The sequence below is a fragment of the Peromyscus maniculatus genome, chromosome 1 (genome assembly GCF_049852395.1).
Source record: "Peromyscus maniculatus bairdii isolate BWxNUB_F1_BW_parent chromosome 1, HU_Pman_BW_mat_3.1, whole genome shotgun sequence".
NCBI lineage: Eukaryota > Metazoa > Chordata > Mammalia > Rodentia > Cricetidae > Peromyscus > Peromyscus maniculatus.
Window position 1 is genome coordinate 62,927,380 of NC_134852.1, and position 21,617 is coordinate 62,948,996.

Below are 21,617 nucleotides of genomic sequence, written 5' to 3' on the forward strand. Positions count from 1 at the left end.
ACCCAATGCCCAGAGAAGACCTCTGCCATCAGACTGTAGTCCTTTAATAGTTTCTTGCATATTTCACCTCCTCATTTGTTAACTGTTTGTGATCATCTGACTTATTTTACAGTGCACTGTCTTATTCTTTATAAATATTCTGTTTAAAGATTCATTTTGGTTTCTTTTTTCACTTAACATACTCAGTATATTTTTTATATTTTTTAAGTATGAGTTTACTTATTAAGAAATGACATCTATTCTGTAGGAAATTCTAAGTTCTAAAAGTTATTTTCTTCACATTTTACCATACATATTTTAATGTTCATTTCTGAAAACTGCAGAGACTGGTTCATCTGTGGCTAGGTTTCTACCACCTTTTCTCTAGTCATTCAACTTATTATTGTGTCTGGAAGTTTCTGATTGAAAAGAAAGTAGGATTTGTAAATATGGAAGACTGTGTCTGAGGAGATGGCTCAGTGGATAAAATGCTTGCCATGCCTCATGAGGACCTGAGCTCAAATCCCTAGAACCCATAGAAAGGCAGTGCATGATAGGAGTCAAGACAGGAGAGTCCCCTGAAGCTTTGGGCCAGTGAGCCTGATGTGAAAAAATAATGACTATATAATTTAGTCAATTCTTACTGCACTGAATGGTTGAACTCTCCCAATAAGTATTCACCTTGAACCAGCATAAAAGTTAAACTTTTGTGTTTGCATATACACATTTTTGTTTCTATATAAACTTATAAATCACAACTGTATGCATCTATACATTTGACATTAAATTATTTTTCTGACTTACACCTGGTCTTCTAAATGAGTTCTAGCCCCTCAATCCATTACAATAAATGAAAAAATGTATTTCACTCACCTAGTTACCTCAGAAAACTGGGACAATTGACTTAATAGCCCTTTTCCATGGTTTGTTATTGTGTCTAGTGAATTAGACTATTGAGTTCAAACTATGAACCTTGAAAAGAGCAGATGATGACTAGAAATTCCTCATTGCCCATAACCATGTAGGGTTTGATGTTACAGCACATCAAAAGCTAGAAGTATAATCTTAATGAAAAATATTCATTCTACATGGAAATGTATCTCATTAAAATTAGAGCACACTTAAATATTTAAGAGGTGTTTATGAAAATTTACATACATTTTCAAAGCAAATTTTAATAGTATTAAAGCAAATAAGATTATTTTGCTGTTTTTTATCTTGTTCTGTTTTCCCATAAAAAAACCCTCCACTCTGCCAGTTATTCAGTTGTTAATTAGGATATCACAGCAATGTGGCTTGTGGCCAGACATTAGGTAACTTTTCCATTTAATTGTAAATTTTCATTACATTGTATAGAGCAAATAAAATTGTACCATGTGGGAAAATAAGTGCCATTAATTAAAATAATCATTTCTGTGTTAATTGGAAAATCTCTTTCTAGGCTATGAAGTAAGGGATTTGCCTACATAATTTTAGTTTGACCTCACAATTACCCTGATCTGTGAGGAACTATATCTCCTCAGAGTTGCCACTATAGAAGCAAGGAGATTAACTAATTTGCTCAAAATTAACAGCAATTTGTTTTGTTTTTACTCACTGAGTACCGGTTTTCAGGACAGGGTCTCAAGTAGGAGAGGCTGGCCTGGATCTCTGGAATCTCCCTCTGTGCTGTTGATTAAACAGGTGTGCCACCTTGCTGGCTGTTTATTATTAACAGCAGTCAGACTTACAAATTAAATAAAAAGATCAGCCTTAGCCTCTCCCTTAACTTGAGTATACCTTAGACAACTCTGGCTCTGGCTGCAGGCTTTCCAAACAGATGGGAAACAGAAAATATAACACTTTCTTTATGAAACTTGTAGGTGTGATTCTGTTGTCTGCTTTTGTGACATGCATGTTCATTTTTTCTTTCAGGAAATTTCACACTTAGAGCTGCCTTCCTCAAGGCACAGCATCCTCCTGTGTGGACCAGGCTGTGAAACTGAATCAGACAGAAGATGAGGCTCCTGAAAGTCTCAGTGAGAAGTGAGCAGTTGATGGCTACATGCTGTAATTTGTATTTTGAAGGTAAATGTTGTGTAAAAGAATTAGATTGGGATATAAACTTGTATTTTCCTTTTTCTCTAAGTTATAGACAAACATTTGCTCCTACAAGGTACAGATTATAGCAATGTGTGTGTGTGTGTGTGTGTGTGTGTGTGTGTGTGTGTGTGTGTGTGTATGAGTGTATTCAAAACTCTCAAATACACTGTGTAAGTCTATTGGTTCACATTAACAACACCTCTACTTCCATTCAACCATCTAACTCTACACACAGACACACACACACAGACACACACACACACTCACATACATCAAATAGCTAGCAGATAATATATAATTTTTTTCTCTGTAAGATGTTATTTTGGATGCTGAAAACATTAGTAGAATTAATGTCTGTGCTTTATGAGGGGGTAGTAGCTGTATTCTTCATATGAACACTTTTTTCCCTACCACAACTAAATGTGTCTCACAAGAGTTAGTTTTGCCTTTATATAGTCACACATTTATTTACTATGACAGGCAACTAATAGGAAAATCTTAAAGAGGGGGTGACTTTACTTTTAGTTCACCATTTGGGGAATGTAAATTTGAGGCATGGTTCTGAGTTTGAGAGACTACATTAAGTGATGCATTGTAGCAGAGCTATGTGGCAGGATAAGCTACTCATCTCATGTCAACCAGAAAGATGAGAGAGGGGAGAGAGAGGGAGAGAGAGAGAAAGAGAAAGAGAGAGAGAGAGGAGAGAGAGAGAGAGAGAGGAGAGAGAGAGAGAGAGAGAGAGAGAGAGAGAGAGAGAGAGAGAGAGAGAGAGAGAGAGAGAGAGAGAGAGAGAACGAACAAGATATACACCTGCAGGACAAATCCCCAGTGACCCACTTCCTCCAACTAGACACTTCTAAAGTTACAACCCCAGCTACATGTTCAACTCATGAGCCTATTACATAACCTTCATATTTAAACTCAGTAAGCTTCTTAGAAAACCTCAAGACATAATAATGAAGAGTAAAGAAAACTGCTACAATATTTGTAAGCTCAAAAGGAAAATTCACTTTGTGTCCAATTACAGCGATCCAAGGCTATGACTAGAGTCCATGGTAACTTGGAAAATAAAAATTGCATCTACTCAATACAATATGTTTATTATTATTAATTAATTATCTGTTAATTTAAATAATAAGATGCCAAATTTTTCATTTCCGTTTAAATTATTGTTTTAAGGAATTCTCATTGTCAAATATTTCACTGACTACATCTGAGTGAAATAATTCAAATTCGATTTAAATCTAATAGTGAAAATTAATATTACCAGTTATAAAATATTAAATAAATAAAAAATCTATTATGTCCTGTATTCTATTTCACAGTTGTCATGGTTTTATGAATCACACATGCTAATGATTATGACAACAGAACTCTGAGGGACAGCTTCTAATACTGATATTTGTAGTTGGAGCAATGTAAGTTTACTTGTCCCAGTGAGAAAATATTAAATGTGGAGATGCAATATTATTTTTTATTTTCCTCAGACCTACTACTTGCCTTTCTGATCATTCCATGCCAAATATTTCTTCCAAACTCTCATTTCTTGTCCCAAATGTGTACTTCATTTTGAAAGATAGTATGCGTTTTCAGACTGTTTCCAGAAAAGACTGAAAAGTTGCAAAAGGTTCTGTACAGGTATAATGAACCATCCTCTGAGCATAAGAACCTCTGTTGTCACCAGAACAGCTGTGACTACTTCAAGATACCCCTGTGGTTGACTGTGGAGGTTCCCTTATAGGGCAACAGTTGGCCAAGGTCATTGGGCCCTCCCCCTGATATTCTTCCTTCTGCACCTCCTGGTCATTTGTCATTCTGCCCTGATTGCATGTGCCTCATGATGTTGGGAGGTACTACACTATAAAGACTGGAAGAGTTACTGGGGGGCGGGGGGAGTCTTCATCTATGCAGCTATGGGGAAGTCATCTTCTATGCTGGGGGTAAGACTTTTTATTGTTATTGCTGCTTTGGTGTCCATGTTATTGAAAGTAAATCCCTTGTCTATGATCTGCAAGTAAACCAATCAACTCATTGTCTACCCAGGTTGGACTTTGCTAGAATTATACTTGGGTTTGTTGCTGGAGCCCTATGAGTAGTAGCTTGCTTATGTCTCCCTACAGATCAAGATCCTTAAACAACTGGACACTGGGGCTCTCTTTTTGTCTTTTAAAATAATTAAATACAAAGCCAGATATTAGTTTTTTATTTCTGGATCTCATTCTTTATATCTGAAATTGATAGTCCACAGGGGTTTCTCCCTGACATTTTCTATGTATTTAAAGTACAATGTTCTATTGGGTTGCCATAGCTAGAGAAAATGCTTGCTATTAACTTGTTTATTTTGTAACTCAGGACTTTAGCTGTACCCAGGTAGAAATCTGAACATTGTATGAGGAATAAATTTCTCAGCCATATGATCCACCCTTCAGCTAAAAAGAAATAACACATATTTTAAGAGAGAATTGCCCTGACTTTAAGGATTTAATATTAGCACATAAAAATAAGTCAGTCATTTGGATTAAGGGAAAACATTTCAAGGCCAGTTTTTACTGGAGAAAGTGGGAGAAGAGGTAAGAGCTGTCAACACTAGGGAAAATCATGTGATAGTGTGGAGTTCAGTGACATTTTTTTTAATATAACTTCAACATGTGATTGTATTACCCTTTGTAATGGTGATCACATTAACTAAAACTTACTAAGACAATAGGAACATAGCAAAGAAAGTCATATATAGTCTCAAATACAGGAGAAATTTTGTTAACATCAAATTGTGAGACAATCATCATGCTGGTAAGAGAGAGATCTCATAGTTTTCCTCTTAGATTTTCTGGTCCCCAAGTCAAAAGTGTAATGCAACACTTTAACATGTTTGGAAGGAAAGCTAACACCATGGACCTCAATTTTTTGATATGTTCTGCTTACATGCCAGGAAAGCAATATACCAAGGACTTTTCATTTGATTTCACATCCCCAGCTTTACTCTGGAGGTTGAGGACATGGTGTAAAGAAAATAAAGCAATCTTTGGCTCATGAAGTCTCACAAAATTCCTCATAGTTACTTGTCATTATATGTCTAACATTCACTTTGAAATGATCCTGTCTTTGTAGCATTTTATAATAAACCAAAATGTTAGGAAGTATGGCTGTTAAGGGGCTTTAAAGGAGACAGACATAAAGGGGTGAAGTAGCCCACTTGTCCACAAGGGTGGGTAGATAGCAGAGCAGAGGTCAAAGTCTAGGTCTGGCAATATAAAGCCATGCTGCAGGAATCTGAAGACTCCTAAAGTACATTTGGGTAATTGAACTGAAGAGATGGCACATTAACCCTGGGAAATGAACAGGCAGCTTTAATTCTGCAGGTGGCAAATGTCAAGACTTTGACTTTTTGCCATTATTGAGATCTCTTGCCTCGAGGGACTTAAGGGCTCTGCATCTCTCTAGACCAAGGACACTCATGCAAATGGCCCACTTAAAATGAAGCAGGAAACTTTCCCCTGTGTGTTCTCAGAAAATTTGAAGAAATTTAAGTAGCAATGTGTTCACAATAAGAGCTCTGGCTGTCTGAGCAGCTAAGAGTCCTTCACAGCTGTAATGAGATTTAATATTCTTCCTCCTTTGTTGTTTGCATGTCTTGTTCCCTATTAGCAGCTCTTTAGCCAACATTATAGAGGCCTGGAAATGGTAGGGTGAAACTTTCATCCATTCTGGTAAAAGTACTCCCAGAATGATTTCAAAGACTCTGTCATCATGCTCCCATGGTGCTATACCTTCCATAATAATCAAAAGGGTTCTAACACCTATTTTCAGGAGAGAAATCAGGCCAAAGTTAAACACTAGTGGAATTACATTTTATCTTGAATCCCTAGAATACAAATGTTTAGTAACGATTTTCTCTTTAGTAAAGACCACATTAATCAATGCATAATTCAAAGAAGGTCATAGGAAAATTAATTGGTTATAGATATCAGGAAGTGTATACAGAGATAAAAGTTATTAGAATTGATTAATTACACAAAGCCACATTTGTTTCATTTTGCCTCAGACTTGTGTTATTCGTTGCTTAAGGCTTACAGATGTGCATTCATCAGGGCAGCTGTGCAGAGCATTGCTAAGTAAATATGTCAGAGCACAATGTCTAAAAGTAGGTTGAAAGCCTGACTCAGTTGTAAGGAAAGTTTCTAAGTACTACTGTTATGGGGGAATTTGTGGTAGCTTGAATAAGAAACATCATCTGTAGCCTCAGATATATGGACACTTAGTCCTCAGTTGGTGGCACAGCTGTTGGAGGTTTAGGTGGTGAAGGGTTGCTGGAGGAAGAATGTCAGTGGAAATGGTCTTTGAGATTAGAAGCCTGGCACCCCTCCCAGTTCACTATATATTTGCAGTCTAAGATGTGAGATTTCAGCTTCCTGTTCTTGCTACAATGCCTGCTGCTTGCTGCCATTCTTCCTGGCAAAGGTGGACTCTCCCTCTGAAACCTTAAGTCAAAATAAATGCTTTCTTTTATACATTGTTTATTTTTGTGTTGTTTTACCACACAAAAGAAAAGTGATGCCAGGCTTGCCTTTAATCCCAGCACTCAGGAGGCAGAGCCAGGCAGATCTCTGTGCGTTGGAGGCTAGCCTGGTCTACAGAAGGAGATTCAGAACAGGCATCAAAACTACACAGAGAAACCCTGTCTTGAAAAAAAAAAACAAACAAAAAAAAAAGAAAGAAAGAAAGAAAAGAAAAGTGACAATTACCAGGGGAGGGAATCAGTCTTTTGGGGAGATGTATCAGCTGTCATATTGGCAGGGACACAATATAGCCAGGCAGGAAGGGACTAGATGGTAAAGTGTGGCATAAAGGCTCAGCTGAAATTCATGAAATGAGCTAAAACCCTAAGGGTCAGGATAAAATGGTCAGTTGTACCTTAGACAGAGCAGAACCTTGGGCACAGGATGTCATTCTCAAGTCTTCCTTCCCACTCATTTACTCCCACTCACATTTGACCCTGTACTCATCACCATTGCTGTGTTTTCCATTCTTCATCTTCATCATTGCCATGTGCCAATCACAGCTGAGCTAGACAATACCCAGTACCAGCAGGATTCCTGTCCTATGGGGACTTGGGGAACTTAAAGCATGTAGCTCCATGCTTTGTTTTATAAAACCTTTAAAAATAATAACATTTTCTCTGGTGACTCTGAAAAGAATTAAGAGGCATTTGAATTGGGAATGAGACTTCATTATAAGTAGTCGATTAAAAGAAATGAGCCACTGTAGAATAATGGAGACTTCCTTGAATCATAATCAATGTCCTTAGTTACATAAACTTTACACCACTCAGTTGTTCTCTCAGCTCCCCAATACTCACTGAATGAGGTTGGAAGTACGTTCTATTTCAGAGACAGTGAAGGGTTTCACCCCAACTACCACTTTGACTTTGACCTTAGGAAACCGAATACTCCAGGCATCATGTGTAATAGTTTGGACTTGTTTTGATCTACTAGGACTGTGACAATTACATAGCAGCACTGCACATTAATGTGAGGCTGTGCTGCAGGTTGAAAACCGTGAAGGTGGTTCTCCATGTGGCTGCACCATTCTTCTGATAATGTCTGAGGATCTGGATTGCTGGGTGTCCTCAGCAGGGCTTGGTGGAGTTTCAGTCAGTCTTTTTATGTCTGTTGGTTTGTTTGAAAATACTTTTCTTTGTAAGGAGGACACACACAAGACCATATTCTTGAGATTCTTAGTGTGTTTTTTTCCTGACAAGATATTACTTAATCCCCCTTCCCTATTTAGTCTTGGTCTCTAAGAAATAAACAGTCTCTACTAGGGACATTGGAACAGAGCCAAACTTGGTGAGGACATTTGGGACAGAGCAACAAAGGGTAAAAAGATATCAGTCTGAGGAAAGACTCATGCTCTAGGCCTTCAGCAGGGGCGTGGACAGGAGGAGCTGGGACCACGGAAGGGGTGGACAGTAGCCACAGGGAAAGTGTAACAGATGAGAGCACCTCCTGCGAGCTCATGAGGCACCCAACAGTGACTGTGGGAACAAGTGTCACCAGGGTGAAGAAAGATGAAAGGATTAAGTTCTGATAATAATATCCTATGTTTACAGAAATGTGAACTTCAAGTTAATGAATCCACATTATCAAAAACTGATTCCCTTAAGAGTGGAGAATTACTCATTGACATGGTAATTCAAGTGCCAACATGATAGTTTGACAATGAAAACATGAACAAATAACTTAAAAACACACAGAATTATCTTCCTACATTTGAAAATAAAATAAGTACATTAAAATATTCCTCGTTGTCTCTAAAGAAATGTTGTTGAATACAGAAGACAGTGTTTTGCATCAGAGCAGTTTGAGCACCTCTCTGGTCCAGAAAGGAAGTCCAGGCCAAGATCGGTGCTGGGGGGCCAGTCTCTAAGTCCCAGCAAGTGGCTGGGGTTTCCCGGGGATGGCCGTGGGAGCAGGGCGTGGAGATTGCAGGGGCTGCGGGTGGGGGGGGTTTGCAGAAGGGGATCCTTCCTGGTGGAGCTAGAAGGGGACCTGCCCGGTGGCTTGAACCAGTGGCCAAGTTGGGCAGGTCTTCACTGGAGTGGCTGGTGCCCAGGGATGTGGTCTGGGCTGGTCCCAGATACTCACCTCTGGTCCAGAAGGGAGGTCGGGGGCAGGATGGGAGCTGGGGGGCTGGTTTCTAAGTCTCAGGAAGTGGCTGGGGTCTCGGGCAGATGGGCGTGAGGGCAGGGCATGGAGATTGCAGGGCTGCCAGGGGCTTGGAGAAGGAGATCCTTCCCAGTGGGGCTAGAAGGGGGCCTTCCCAGTGACCAGAACCTGGGGCCAAGTTGGGCAGGTCTTCCTGGAGTGCCTGGTGCCCAGGGATGGGGTCCGGGTTAGTCCTGGATACTCACCTCTCTGGTCCAGAAGGGAAGTTGGGGGCCTTGATTCTTTCTAAGAATTGAACCCATAAAATCCAGTCATCAATTTATATGCCATATCCATCACATCAGAATAACTCCTTCCCAACTCCAGACTCTCTGTGTTCTGGTATCCACTCCATGATAGCTCTAAATGTTTCAAAGCTTCTTTTTGAATAGGCAGTTTATGTATGAAAGCTAGGCAGGTATATCTAATAATCTAAGGGTGAGACAGAATAATGGTTAACATATTTTAGATAAGGAATTATAAAATGTAGAGTTAGAAGAGAGCAAAAAGGCAAAAATTGAAAGTAAGTTAAATTACAGGATCCCAAGTACAATATCTCTCTCTAGAAAATAAGTCTGTGCTATCTTAGTATTAGGGACAGCTAATTAAGTCTTCAGTTATTGACTATTGCCTAGATTGTCTACAGGAGCTCCAAACTATTGATGTATCTTTGCTACACATTAAGCTAATGAGAATGATATTAGAAGAGAGGAAAATAATGCCCAGTTTAGCAAGTTGTAGCTGCAGAGGACAAAAGAGAACTCTTTTTCTAAGAACTCATCATATCTGAGGGTTGTAGATATGACTCCATAGTTAAGCACTTGTTGATCTTGTAGAGGACCTGAGTTCATTTCCCAGACCTATGTCACGTAACTCTCAAGAGCCTGTAACTTCAGCTCTGTGGGATCTGATGTCTTCTTTTGACCTCAATAGGCACCTATACTTACAGGCACATAGATACACAGAGAAGTACACCTAAATATATACATTTTTAAAACAAGAACTAACCAAACTAATGGTTTTGAGAAAAGAATCTTCATAAATCTGGGAAGTGCTAATTTCCCATGTGAACATGGATGCAAAAATACTCAATAAAATACTGGCAAGCTCAATTCAGCAATACATAAAAAAGATCACCCACCATGATCAAGTAAGCTTCATCCCAGATATGCGGGGATGGTTCAACATACATAAATCAGTATAATCCACCATATATACAAACTGAAAAAGAGACAGTAGGATTAGCACAGTAAAAATGGCCATCCTACCCTAAGTAATCTACAGATTCAATACAATCCCCATAAAAATTCCAATATGATTTTTACATACTTTGAAAGGACAATTCTCAACTTCATATGGAAAAAAGAAAAAATCCATGATAGTGAACACAATACTGTACTATAAAAGAACTTCCTGGTGTATCACCATCCCTGATTTCAAGCTGTACTACTGAGCCATAGAAGTACTAACCACATGATATTGGCATAAAACAGACACACAGATCAAGGGAATAGAATTGAAGACCAAGACCAATCAATACACCTATGGACACCTGAACTCTGATAAAGAAGCCAGAAATACACACTGGAAGAAAGACACCATCTTCAACAAATGATACTGGTCAAACTGGATGCCAGCATGTAGAAGAATGCAAATATATCTATAATTATCATTTTGCACAAAAGTCAAGTCCAAGTTGAACAACCACTTTAACATAAAACCAGATATGTTGAACTTAATAGGATAGAAAGTGGGAACAGCCTTAAAAGCCTTGTTACAGGAGACAACTTCCTGAACAGAACACCAACAGCACAGGCGCTAAGATGAACAATTAATAAACGGGACCTCATGAAACTGAAATGCTTCTGTAAGGCAAAGGACACCTTGCTATATCTTAGTGTAAATTATAGTTATATTTGAAACACATGTTAAGCATAATATAATGTTAGTTATAGTAGCCATTACAGTGAGTGAAAATGGAAACATAAAAGTCAGGTCAAAGTTATTTATTCTTTTTCTTCTTTTTAATACTCTACTTGTTTGTAAGTTGCTAAACGTTTAAGGTCTAAAGCTCTAACATCAGTCAAGGATTGGAGTCTATCCAAGGCCATAGTGAATATAGTTGTCAAGTTGATCTTCTTTGGAAATAAACAATAATTTGTAAGTGAGTGAATGAAATTGATTGTATAGTGGAAGGTCCTAAGTCTTATGGAATATAGAAATATTGGAGAGCCTTTGTATGTGTAGGCATGTAAAGAAATAGGGAGGTTATTTTAATTTTTACTCTGTGAAAATTACTGAAGTGGAAATTAATGTTAATGTTATTGATAAGATATATTGAGAAAAATAGTCATAGGCTAGAATAGATAAAACGTCAAGGTAACATTTTCTTCATTTTGAACAGTTGTGGATCTCTTTGCTAGTCTCCATCTGTTGCAAAATGAAGTTTCTTTGATGAAGGATAGAAGCTACAGTTTTCTGTGTGTATAAGGACAAGTATTTAGAAGGCAATTCGGAATTATATTGTATTGGGGAAGTGGAAGTAGCATGTTCTTCATCTTAGTTTTAAGATCTCTGTAGTGATGTAGAGTTGGCTTGGTTTACAATAACAGGAACAATTCCCCTTCAATTAAATGGGTATTAAATCCAAGTAGACAACTGTTTGTTACTCACAAACCAGAAGTACCACTATTTTATCCTTGGCCATGTCTTGCTGGACTGGACATTGTTTTGCTACATAGACATTCTAGCTATGTAGGACTATTGATTGATTGCTTTTCTCTCATGGAAGTTTGCATTGCATGCTTTGATACTATGAAAGAGTACTCAGGGAGGAAGATTCTAGGTCAGTTCCATCTCAATTTCATCAAGTTCTGAGTGTGGTGTCTTTAGAATAGGGTCTTACCTTCAATTTCTAGTAGACAGCAAAGTACAATTGTAATAACCTGTATTGCTTTGGGAGGTTCATAAACTCCCCTGACCTACAAATCAAAAGAGTTTCCAAGGCTTGACATTGTGAACGTTTGTTAGATAGTCTATGGCTCTTGGGAGGTACATTAGCAGCATGCTGTGTGGTATATCTAAAAAAAAGAATGTATAATTTCATATATATAATATATTATATATATAATAAAATACTGTTATATTTGTGTTTTAAGTAAGTTCATAAAACAGTGTATTTTCCTGTGGCTTTTTCTAAGAGTCTTAGTAATATTTATCTCTTTTCTCTCTAATTCTGTATTACTCTTCCTCTCCTGTCCTTTGTTAAAGTCTTGTCCCCATTTTCCAAATGTGCATAGCTCCAACTGATGCATCTGCAATACAACCCCTACAGCCAAAGAGCAGAAAAAAAATCCCAGAAGACAGTACAAAAAGATTTTGAGGCAGAGGACCAGGATGTGATGCTACATAGTGTCTTCTAAACATAGCTATACACATAAAATGTCAATAACATGACTCCCAAACAAGACCTAAGTAATGACAACACCAGTTGTTACACCAATGTGGATGTGGGAAATTTCACAAGGTTCACTTTTAAATGAAGAGCTACAAGTAATTGATTGCTTCTGAAAGAGGTAGAATCATTTTTTTCCAGTGTTGAGCTCCCTAATAGGTCAATTTCAAATGGTCATCCTTAGACACAGATACACATGAGAAAAATTAAATAAACTCAAAGGATTTTGGATATATACATATATATATATATATATATATATATATATATATATATATGCATATGTGTGTGCATACATGTGGTGATATATTGTGTCCCCTAATATATTGTGCACCCTAATAAATATATCTAAGGATCAGAGGAAAAAGCCAGTTGCTATATTAAACATAGAAGTCAGGCAATGGTAGCATACACCTATAATCCTAGCATTCAGGAAACAGAGATCTATCTGGATCTCTGTGAGTTCAAGGCCACATTGGGGAACAGACCCAGGCATGGTGACATAAGCCTTTAATCCCAGCACTAACCATAGAGGTCTGGAAGTCTGTACTGACAGACAGGAAGTGATGTAGCTGGGCAGAGAGATGAAGTGAGATGCAGAACAGAAAGGCATATAGACGTGGGTATACAGAAAGTAACTCTCTTTGGAAGCTGAGGAGTTGGTGAGGTGAAGTTGGCTATGGCTTGTCTTCTTCCTCCGATCTCTGTTTTAACCCCAATATCTGGCTCCAGGTTTTTTATTAATAAGACCACATAGCAATTCAAGTTACATATACATATATATGTATACACTCACACATATATGCAACAATAATTATAATAGAAGAAAAGGTCATGAATTTGAAAGTGGTGACATGTGGTATAAATTGAAGGTGGAGTTGGGTAGAAACTATGTAAATATAGTACTCAGGTACAAAATTATAAATAAATAAATAGGCAAGTACATTCTTGGACTCAACCTTATCCTCAGAGGTGCTCCACTGTATACTCATATTCTGCCTCAACAGAAGGCAAAAGGGTTCATTGTTAAGGTAGATCTGTAAAATTTCAAGTATGAATAGATTTCATAAATGATATTCCCCAAATAAGAGAAATTCCATAATAGAGAACAGTTAAAGCTTGTAATAACCCCCACACATATCATGAAATGTGTCTTTGGTGTGCTCTTTAGTATGGACCAATGCTGGATTCTCCTGGTAAATCAGAAATCCAAGTGAAACATGACACTTGAAAGTAGGTTTCAAGGATCATCAAGGTTTTTCTGGTCTTTGCTCACTTTGGTTTTCTCTCTGAGATAAGCCAGTTGTCATCAGACACATCAATGATCCCTAGGAAGAGGCGATGCTGTGACCATCTGTGTACCACCATCTATATCCTGCAAATGTCCATCTTAATATGATATGCAAGACCAATCCAGCCCTTTAGATGACTGAAACCTTGCCAAACGTCTTAACTGCAAAGACAAAGGGAATTGAAAGCTAGTACTAAAGCCATTCCAAGGTCTTACACCAAAATTTCTGTATGATATTGTGTGACTTTATCTTGGGAGACATGAACAAATGCCTATCCACCAAAGATACAGCACCAGTCATAGACCAGAGAAATAATTTGACAGAACTTCAACTTAGTAAGCAGTCTCACAAGTATGCAGTGAACCATTTATGTTGGTGAGAGATTGCTTATAGGTGGCTTTCTGCATGACCCCAAAGCAGCTGTGTCCCTAGAAAGTCCACTCAGCATTGGTGGCCACTCAGAAAAGTTCATCTCTGGATCTTCGTCCTTTACAACCATAAACAGGGGCTTTGAGAATCTTGTAATTTTATGTACTACTAAGACTTTAAGTATCAATGGCAACTGGAGTCTTATGAGCCTCTTACAACTTTCCATGATGGAATGTGTCAAGTGGGAAGAAACAGCTACACAATGTATTCTACAAGTATTCTTATTGCTGTTTATAAGAGCAGTGTGCAGAGAAGATGATCAATACAAGTCTTGAAAGGGGAACTGTTTAACAAGTTCCAGAAACCACAAAAGAACTACATTAAATTAGTAGATTGCAATGGTTTGAATAGCAATGACCCTATAGGCTGATATATTTGAATATTTAGTCACCAAAAAGTGGCATTATTTGAAAGGATTAGAATGATTAGGAGATGTGGCCCTGTAGGAGGAAGCATGTTCCTGGAGGTGGGCTTTGAGGTTTCAAAAACCCATGCCAGCCCAGACTGTCTCCCTCTCTCTCTCTCCCCCTCCCTCTGCCCCTCCCTCTCCCCCTCCCTCTCCCCCTCCCTCTCCCCCTCTCCCCCTCTCCCCCTCTCCCCGTCTCCCCCTCTCCCTCTCCCTCTCCCTCTCCCTCTCCTCTCTCTCTCTCTCTCTCTCTCTCTCTCTCTCTCTCTCTCTCTCTCTCTCTCTCTCTCTCTCTCTCTCTCCACCTAAGGATCATTATGTATCTTTCAGCTACTGCTCCAGCACCTGGCTGCCTGCCACCATGTTCTCTGGCCTGATAATAATGGACTCACTCTCTGAAATTGTAAGCCCCCAATTAAATGCTTTCCATGGTAAGAGTTTCCTTGGTCATAGAGTCTCATCATAGCAATAGAACAGTGACTTAGACAATAATAAAGATTAATTATACATGAAGACAGTTATATTGCCAGATTGTCCTCAGTTAAGTATATAGTTTACAGCAGATTTTAAAAATCTTAGAAACAGCTGCAGAGTTATTTCTCCATATTAGCAATGTGTCAATTTCTGAAAGAGCTGGATACTTTTGGGAGATTTAGAGTCAGCCCTCCATGACTGATAATGCTCATTTACTCAAGGCAGGATTGCATAATTACAGTTTTAGAGAGCTATTTTGTGCAAACGGAAACAGGCTGGAAAGTTTTCCCAGGATGCATTTTGAGAGTAGATTCTATCAAGGCTCAGTGGATCAGGTTAGAGAGCAACGGCCATGGTGCTGCTGTTCTTGAAGGAAGGAGAGAAGGGAGAATGATGTTTGATGCCTGAGCTTTGTGGGACCTCCATAGTTTAGAGTTCCACTGTAATGACTGTAATGGTTATATCAAGAACTGCCAATGGGGGTAGCATAGAATGTTAAAAGTCCATCCTTTATTTGTCCTTTCAAAGTGACCATGAGATTCATTATTAAAGGAGCACGTGTACAAAGCTGGGATGAAGCAGGTTATCATGGACATGAAACCAGGCCAGGGTGGCTGCTTGAAGTAATGACATAATGACCTGGCATTACCCTAGAGATGTTGGGCCTTTATCTCTAGGCTAGCCTCAGACTCTCTAGGAAGCTAAAGATGATTTGAACTCCTGACTTTACCTCTGAATTTTTGCTAAGATTAGGTGTTGTGATTTTAGGATATTATATTATATCTTGTCTACCTAAAATGGTCCCTTTTTATTAAAATAAAAATATGAGTACACAGCTCAGAGAAATTCTTATACATTAAAAATTAAGGGTTAAAAATGAGAATTATTTCTTTGCAGAATATGAATGCTTCATCAAATAATAAATAAGTCATTTGATGGGTATTTTCCTCAGTTGATTTCCTTTTTCCTCTCTTCATACATGAGAGAAACTTACCCTGGAACACTTTAAATCTATCAGAAGTCTCCACAGAGCCTCTTAGACAAGTTCAGTACATTGATACATAATGTATTAAACTTTCAACATTTAACAAATTTCATACAATTTAGGAATAATTGTGCTTGAAATGTGTATCTATGCATGAATGCATTGCACAGTTGAGAATAAAATTCTTGTTTACTGAAGCTACACAACATGCAACCTGAACGAAGCAGAGTTGGATATGGAAAGTCATTGTTGCTGTTGTTGTATGTGTATGTATATATATATATATATATATATATATATATATATATGTGTGTTCCTGAGTATATGGATTTATGTATTTACACCATGTACACATAGGAGGCAGTTATGGGTGGCCATGTGGGTGCTGTCTCTACAAGAGCAGCCAGAGCTCTTAAACACTGAATCATTCCTCCATTCCATAGCCAATATTAATGCAGGCTTAGAATAATTCTCCAAGGCAGGTTTTACTCTGGTAAAATTTACATTGACAAAATCTTCTAGGGACAGGTCTATGGCTTTTGTCACATGTAGATAGATTAATCCTCCCACAAAAAAGATGTAAAATTACCCCCGCCCACCAAAAAACGTTAACTTTTAGTCATTTTAAACCAACATAACCCCTCTTTTTTTCCTAAAATCATTGGTCTGAGTTTTTTTTTTTAATTTCAGTGACTCAGCATTTTCTAGAATGTGCTACATATGCTATCACATTGTGTAGCTCTTGGATTTTCTTTCTTTCACTAAAACAATAAGTAACTCTTTAGGTGTGCTTTGTATATTTCTGTGTGTAGCCCATTTCACTGTGTAGTAGTTCTGTTTAAAGGCAATATCTCAATATATATACTTGAATACCAGAATTATGAAAAACATGGATACATAATGTATTAAACTTTTGACATTTAACAAATTTCATACAATTTAGGAATAATTGTGCTTGAAATGTGTATCTATGCATGAATGCATTGCACAGCTGAGAGTAAGAATCTGAATGGAACTTTAAATATTTTCCTGCTTCCTTCTGTCTCATGGCATCCTGAAGCAATGCCCATTTGCATTCTGACTCTACAAAGAAGATTTATATTAAGAATTTGCATAATAAAATTATCCTATTATTATTATTATTATTATTATTATTATTATTATTGGAAGTCCAGCATCTTCCTTTCAAAGGAATTACTTTTAAATTATCAATGTTGTTATATATGTATGTACATATGCATATATGTGTCTGGCATAAGTATTCAATATCACTGTTTTCATTGCAACAATCCTTAGTATTGCATTTGCCCATCAGCTTCCTCTAAAACACATAGTTAGTTCATTTTGACAGTTTCACACAACAATGATGTTGAGAATATTGCATGCATGCATAGACATGTGCACTGCATTTCACTTGCTTAAATATGCTTCAAAGTGCATTGTCTCTGCCATATAATAGAATATGACTTTCATGAACCTAATTGTTTCTCAAAGTGTTCCGATGATTTTGTATACCCTCATGAATCTTGGAATTGTCATAGTTGCATGCCATTGACAAAGCCAGATGTGATGACAATTTTTATCTTTATCCATTGTAATAATTGTGTAGAAATACATTGTCATGGCTTGAATTTACATTAAGCTGATGACTGACAATTTCTACATGCTTTTCTTTTTTGCTATCCCTGAAACTTCTTTTGCTAAGTATGTATATAAACCACTCAGTTTAGCATTTCTTAACTGGATTGTTTTCTTATTTTAATAATGATATATTACAGTTTTATGTTTCCATGTTGACTAATTTCTGCTATATCCAACCAGTCTCATTTAACCCTTCTTATAATATAAAAATACTGCTGTGAATTCTTGAAAACAAATAAGTGTGGCTCCACTGTATTTACACAAATGCTTATTAATTCTATGAGTTTTAGCTTTAGTTTCTGCTATTGTATTAAAACATGTTTTTCAGTTTGCAATATTTCTGATCAGGAACAACTATTTCACTTTATGTAAGTCTGAAAACTTCTAATAAAGTACCTGAGAATGTAGCCTCTTACTTTTTCACTGTTTTGTTTTATGGTTTTCATTATTTATTTGGCTCTTGGGAGTCAATTATCTTTTTAAAAATAATTAAAAGTGTAAAAATATATTACATAGATGCTGCTGAAATTATAGTGGAGTTATGTGCTAATTATATATTGTAAAATGAAAAGCATCCCAAATTGAAAATGCTTTTCTTTCCTATTAAGTTAGAGCTGAGCCTAACCTTACTCATATTTGCTAACAGAATTTACAGCATCAAACAATGGGGCCAAGTGGAACACAGAAAAATAGTTCATAGATACACAGACACTGGCATCTGGGGACATGCTGGGGTCCAGAACAAAGAGCAGAATATCCAGACTGCCCTGGAAAGACATTCTACTGTGGGATACAGACTAACTCTTCCTGTGAATACCTGTCATGCCTTGAGCTTGGAGCCACTGCCCTGCCCAGAATCCAGAAGCAATCCCCACTTCCTTCTCCAAACCCAACTGCTCCTCATTGTCCACCCAGAATCCCAGAGTGACACTCACTGCTCCACACTCACATCCGAGTATCCTTTACTGCCTCAACCCAGACTCTGAATATACACCTCACTGTTTCCTCACATGTATTTCTTATTTCCATAGCACTTGGAAAGAAAATAATCAAAATTCAGTATGAAGGTTAATTTTACTGAATGCAACTTGCTTTTAGACTATAACACCAAAAATATTGGACAGTTTTATAATCAGGTACCTTTGCACACATGTTAAACTTGGTCATTGTTGAAGTAATACACTTATTTGTGTGCATCTAATTATCTTGTATCATCAGTCCTTTTCCTGGAATCTCTTTTATACTGTGCATTCTAAAAATCCATGATCTTTGCTTATATTTAGTTACTCAATCAATTAATTAATTTACCCTTTGAGACAGCATCTCATATAGCTCAAGCCCAGGATGGCCTCAAAGTCCCATGGCTGGAAACAGCCTAGAACTTCCAATCTTCCTGCCTCTATACAAGTCTGGACACCTTGAACTTTCACCCTGATTTATTTGGTCTTTTTAGAAAAGTTCCTTTTTTTTCATTTGTAAAATATATCTCCTCTTGATACATTAATTTCTGTTATATATCTCATTATTTCAATACTTTCTAGTTAACCATTTTATGGTAAAATAGATATAATACACACTCTCATTTTCTGTTCTTTCTCTCTTTTTGAGCACTTCCTTATGAACACTGAATCTTAATCAATCCCATCTGCACTTGTCCCCACATCCTCCTTTGGGCCTCTCCTCTCCCTTACAAATTCATGACTCCTTTTTTCACACACACACACACACACACACACACACACACACACACACACACACACACACTTACACATACAGTCATGCACACATCTACATGTATGTATGTATATACAATCTCCTGAGTTCATTTAGCGTTGTGCTTGTGCATATGAGATTAAAGCAGACCACATGGGATTGGATAATTTAGTAAGGAGACAGTCCCTGAAGAAAACTGATTCTCCCACTCTCAGTAGCATTGAACTTCCTATATCTCTTTCATCATTCACTATTTTATCTGAATAGCTTCATCTAAGTCTAAGTTAGTCTTTATGCAGGGATCTCTATACTGGATGTGTTAACTATGTTAGTGTAGAGTTGAAACAGCTATGAAAAGAATCCACAGGAGACAGAAAGTAATTAAATACAAAGAGAAAAGCACAAATTAAACAGGAAGAAAGAACAACTAATCCAAGTGCTGTGGAAGAATATCAGGTTACTGTGCGGAGTATTTTGGGCTCTGCATCCACTGGTTTGGCATCCTCAGATTCAACTACCTAGATTCAACATATTTGAAATGCTAATTTGCACTGAATGAAAGCAAGGAGTTTTTCTCACCATTCTTAACTGCAGAGCAAAGCATCTGTGTTGTGAAAGGGTGATCTACATGTGACTGACACACACAAGGGGACATGCACAGGGAAGAGCAGTGTCATCATGTACGGAGATTTGAGTGTGCACAGGGTTTGCTGTTCTGGAGACAAACACCCCCAGATTCAGAGTGGCAAGTCAAGAGCACTTATGTTGCATGTATTGTTTGAAACTTTCCATCTTTGCTTTGGTCATATTTGACAATTGGAAGTTTTGTCTAGGGACACCTTAAACAGGTTCTCCTCTCTTTCCTCACAGAGCTGTTGCAGCTCCATGCCCATCAGGGGACTGGATATCGCTCTAGAGTTTTGTTCTGATGTTTGTGTACTGCTTTTACTGGTGGCTTTTTAGTATTTTACTTTTTTCACTTCTTTAGTTCTGCAGTTTCTATTACTTTCTCATCCCTTCAATCAATTTAATAGTTTTGAAAATCCACTGCTCTATAATTTTCTACACCTCTTCAAATTCATCCTTCTTTTTCAGAAAAACACTTTTCACTTGATATTTTCAAAAACTAACCATAATTATTTTAAAAGCGTATCTAACAGTTACAGCATCTGAAGTAGCTCCCAATATGTCTGTTTATTGTTTAGTGTCAGACCATGACCCAGTGTTTGACACAAACTGTGTAAGAATGGCCTGAAACACTGGTTAACACTCTACACACTGAAAAATCTGTGTTAGGTTTTAGTGCCTATATTAATTACTTTTCTTTCTTGTAATAAAATGCCATGAAAAAAAGCAGCTCAGGGAAGAAACAGTCTATTCTGGTTTACAATTTCAAAGGGGACACTGTCCACCAAGTAGGGAAGGCCTGGCAGCTGGAGCCTTGAGCATGCCTAGCAATCAGAAAACACACTGATCACATTTCATCCATACATAGGAACCAAGAGACAGAATAGGAATTGTCAGGTTATAAAACCACAAAGCACAACCCAGTTATGTCCTTCATCAAGGCACTATTTTCAAGTGGTTACAGAATCTTTCCCAACAGCACCACCAGCTAGGGACCAAAGTGTTCAAACAAGCCAGCCTGAAGGGGGAATTCTCATTCACACCACAACAGTGTGTCCTTCTTAGGTGACCAAGAGAACTTAGAGCTAGAAACAAATCAAGACATTCCAATTTGTAATTCTTGAATTCATTCCAATCTCATAATTCACTTCTAAAATTGATTTCAGAATCTTCATATGGCAGAATGATTTGTAATGTTAGTCACATTCATAGCATTTTCTACTGACTTCTCATGATGGCTCAGTCATTACATCTCCATTAAATGATTATTCCTTTAGAGCTCAAATAATTCCTTTAGAGCTCTCTGAAAATAGTACTATCAGTGGGAAAGAAAATAATTAACAATTTTCATTACCTCTTTATTTTTTTGTCTTGTCATAATTCTGCATTTTTATAGGCCAAACAATACCAAGAGGCCAGTCATGAATATTTGTAATTCCAAGGGGGAAATTATCTATGTATATATGTGTGTATGTATGTATGTGTGTATGTACATATTTGTCTGTCTGTCTTCTATTTATCTGTTTATCTCTCTCTCTATCTATCTACACATCTATATATCTACATATCTATCTACTTCTAAGTATTTAAAACTTACTAATGAAGCTATGCCCTTATTCTGCTGAGTTTCTATTCACAGTCTTTGAGTTATTTTCTGGAAATCAGTTCATGTTCAAAGGTTTTCTGAGGTAAAACTCATAGCCTGCTAGTTCCCATGCAGTTAAGACTTGCTAAACGATGAATGCTAGAACCTTCCATAAAATGCTAAAATATGAGTGATGAGACTTACTGGAGAAAATGTGACTGGCAATCAGGTTTTCACTATTTTTTT

The 21,617-nt window shown here is 37.5% G+C and overlaps 1 pseudogene across 1 annotated transcript in view; it reads left to right on the forward strand.

Annotated features, from left to right (window-relative positions):
* The window catches only part of LOC143267056 (large ribosomal subunit protein eL13 pseudogene), a 75,487-nt pseudogene that overhangs the window by 21,255 nt on the left and 32,615 nt on the right, over positions 1 to 21,617 (forward strand). Inside the window, exon 2 of the transcript XR_013041995.1 lies at positions 1,894 to 2,046. The product of XR_013041995.1 is annotated as a large ribosomal subunit protein eL13 pseudogene (transcript). The remainder of the gene's footprint in view (positions 1 to 1,893; positions 2,047 to 21,617) is intronic.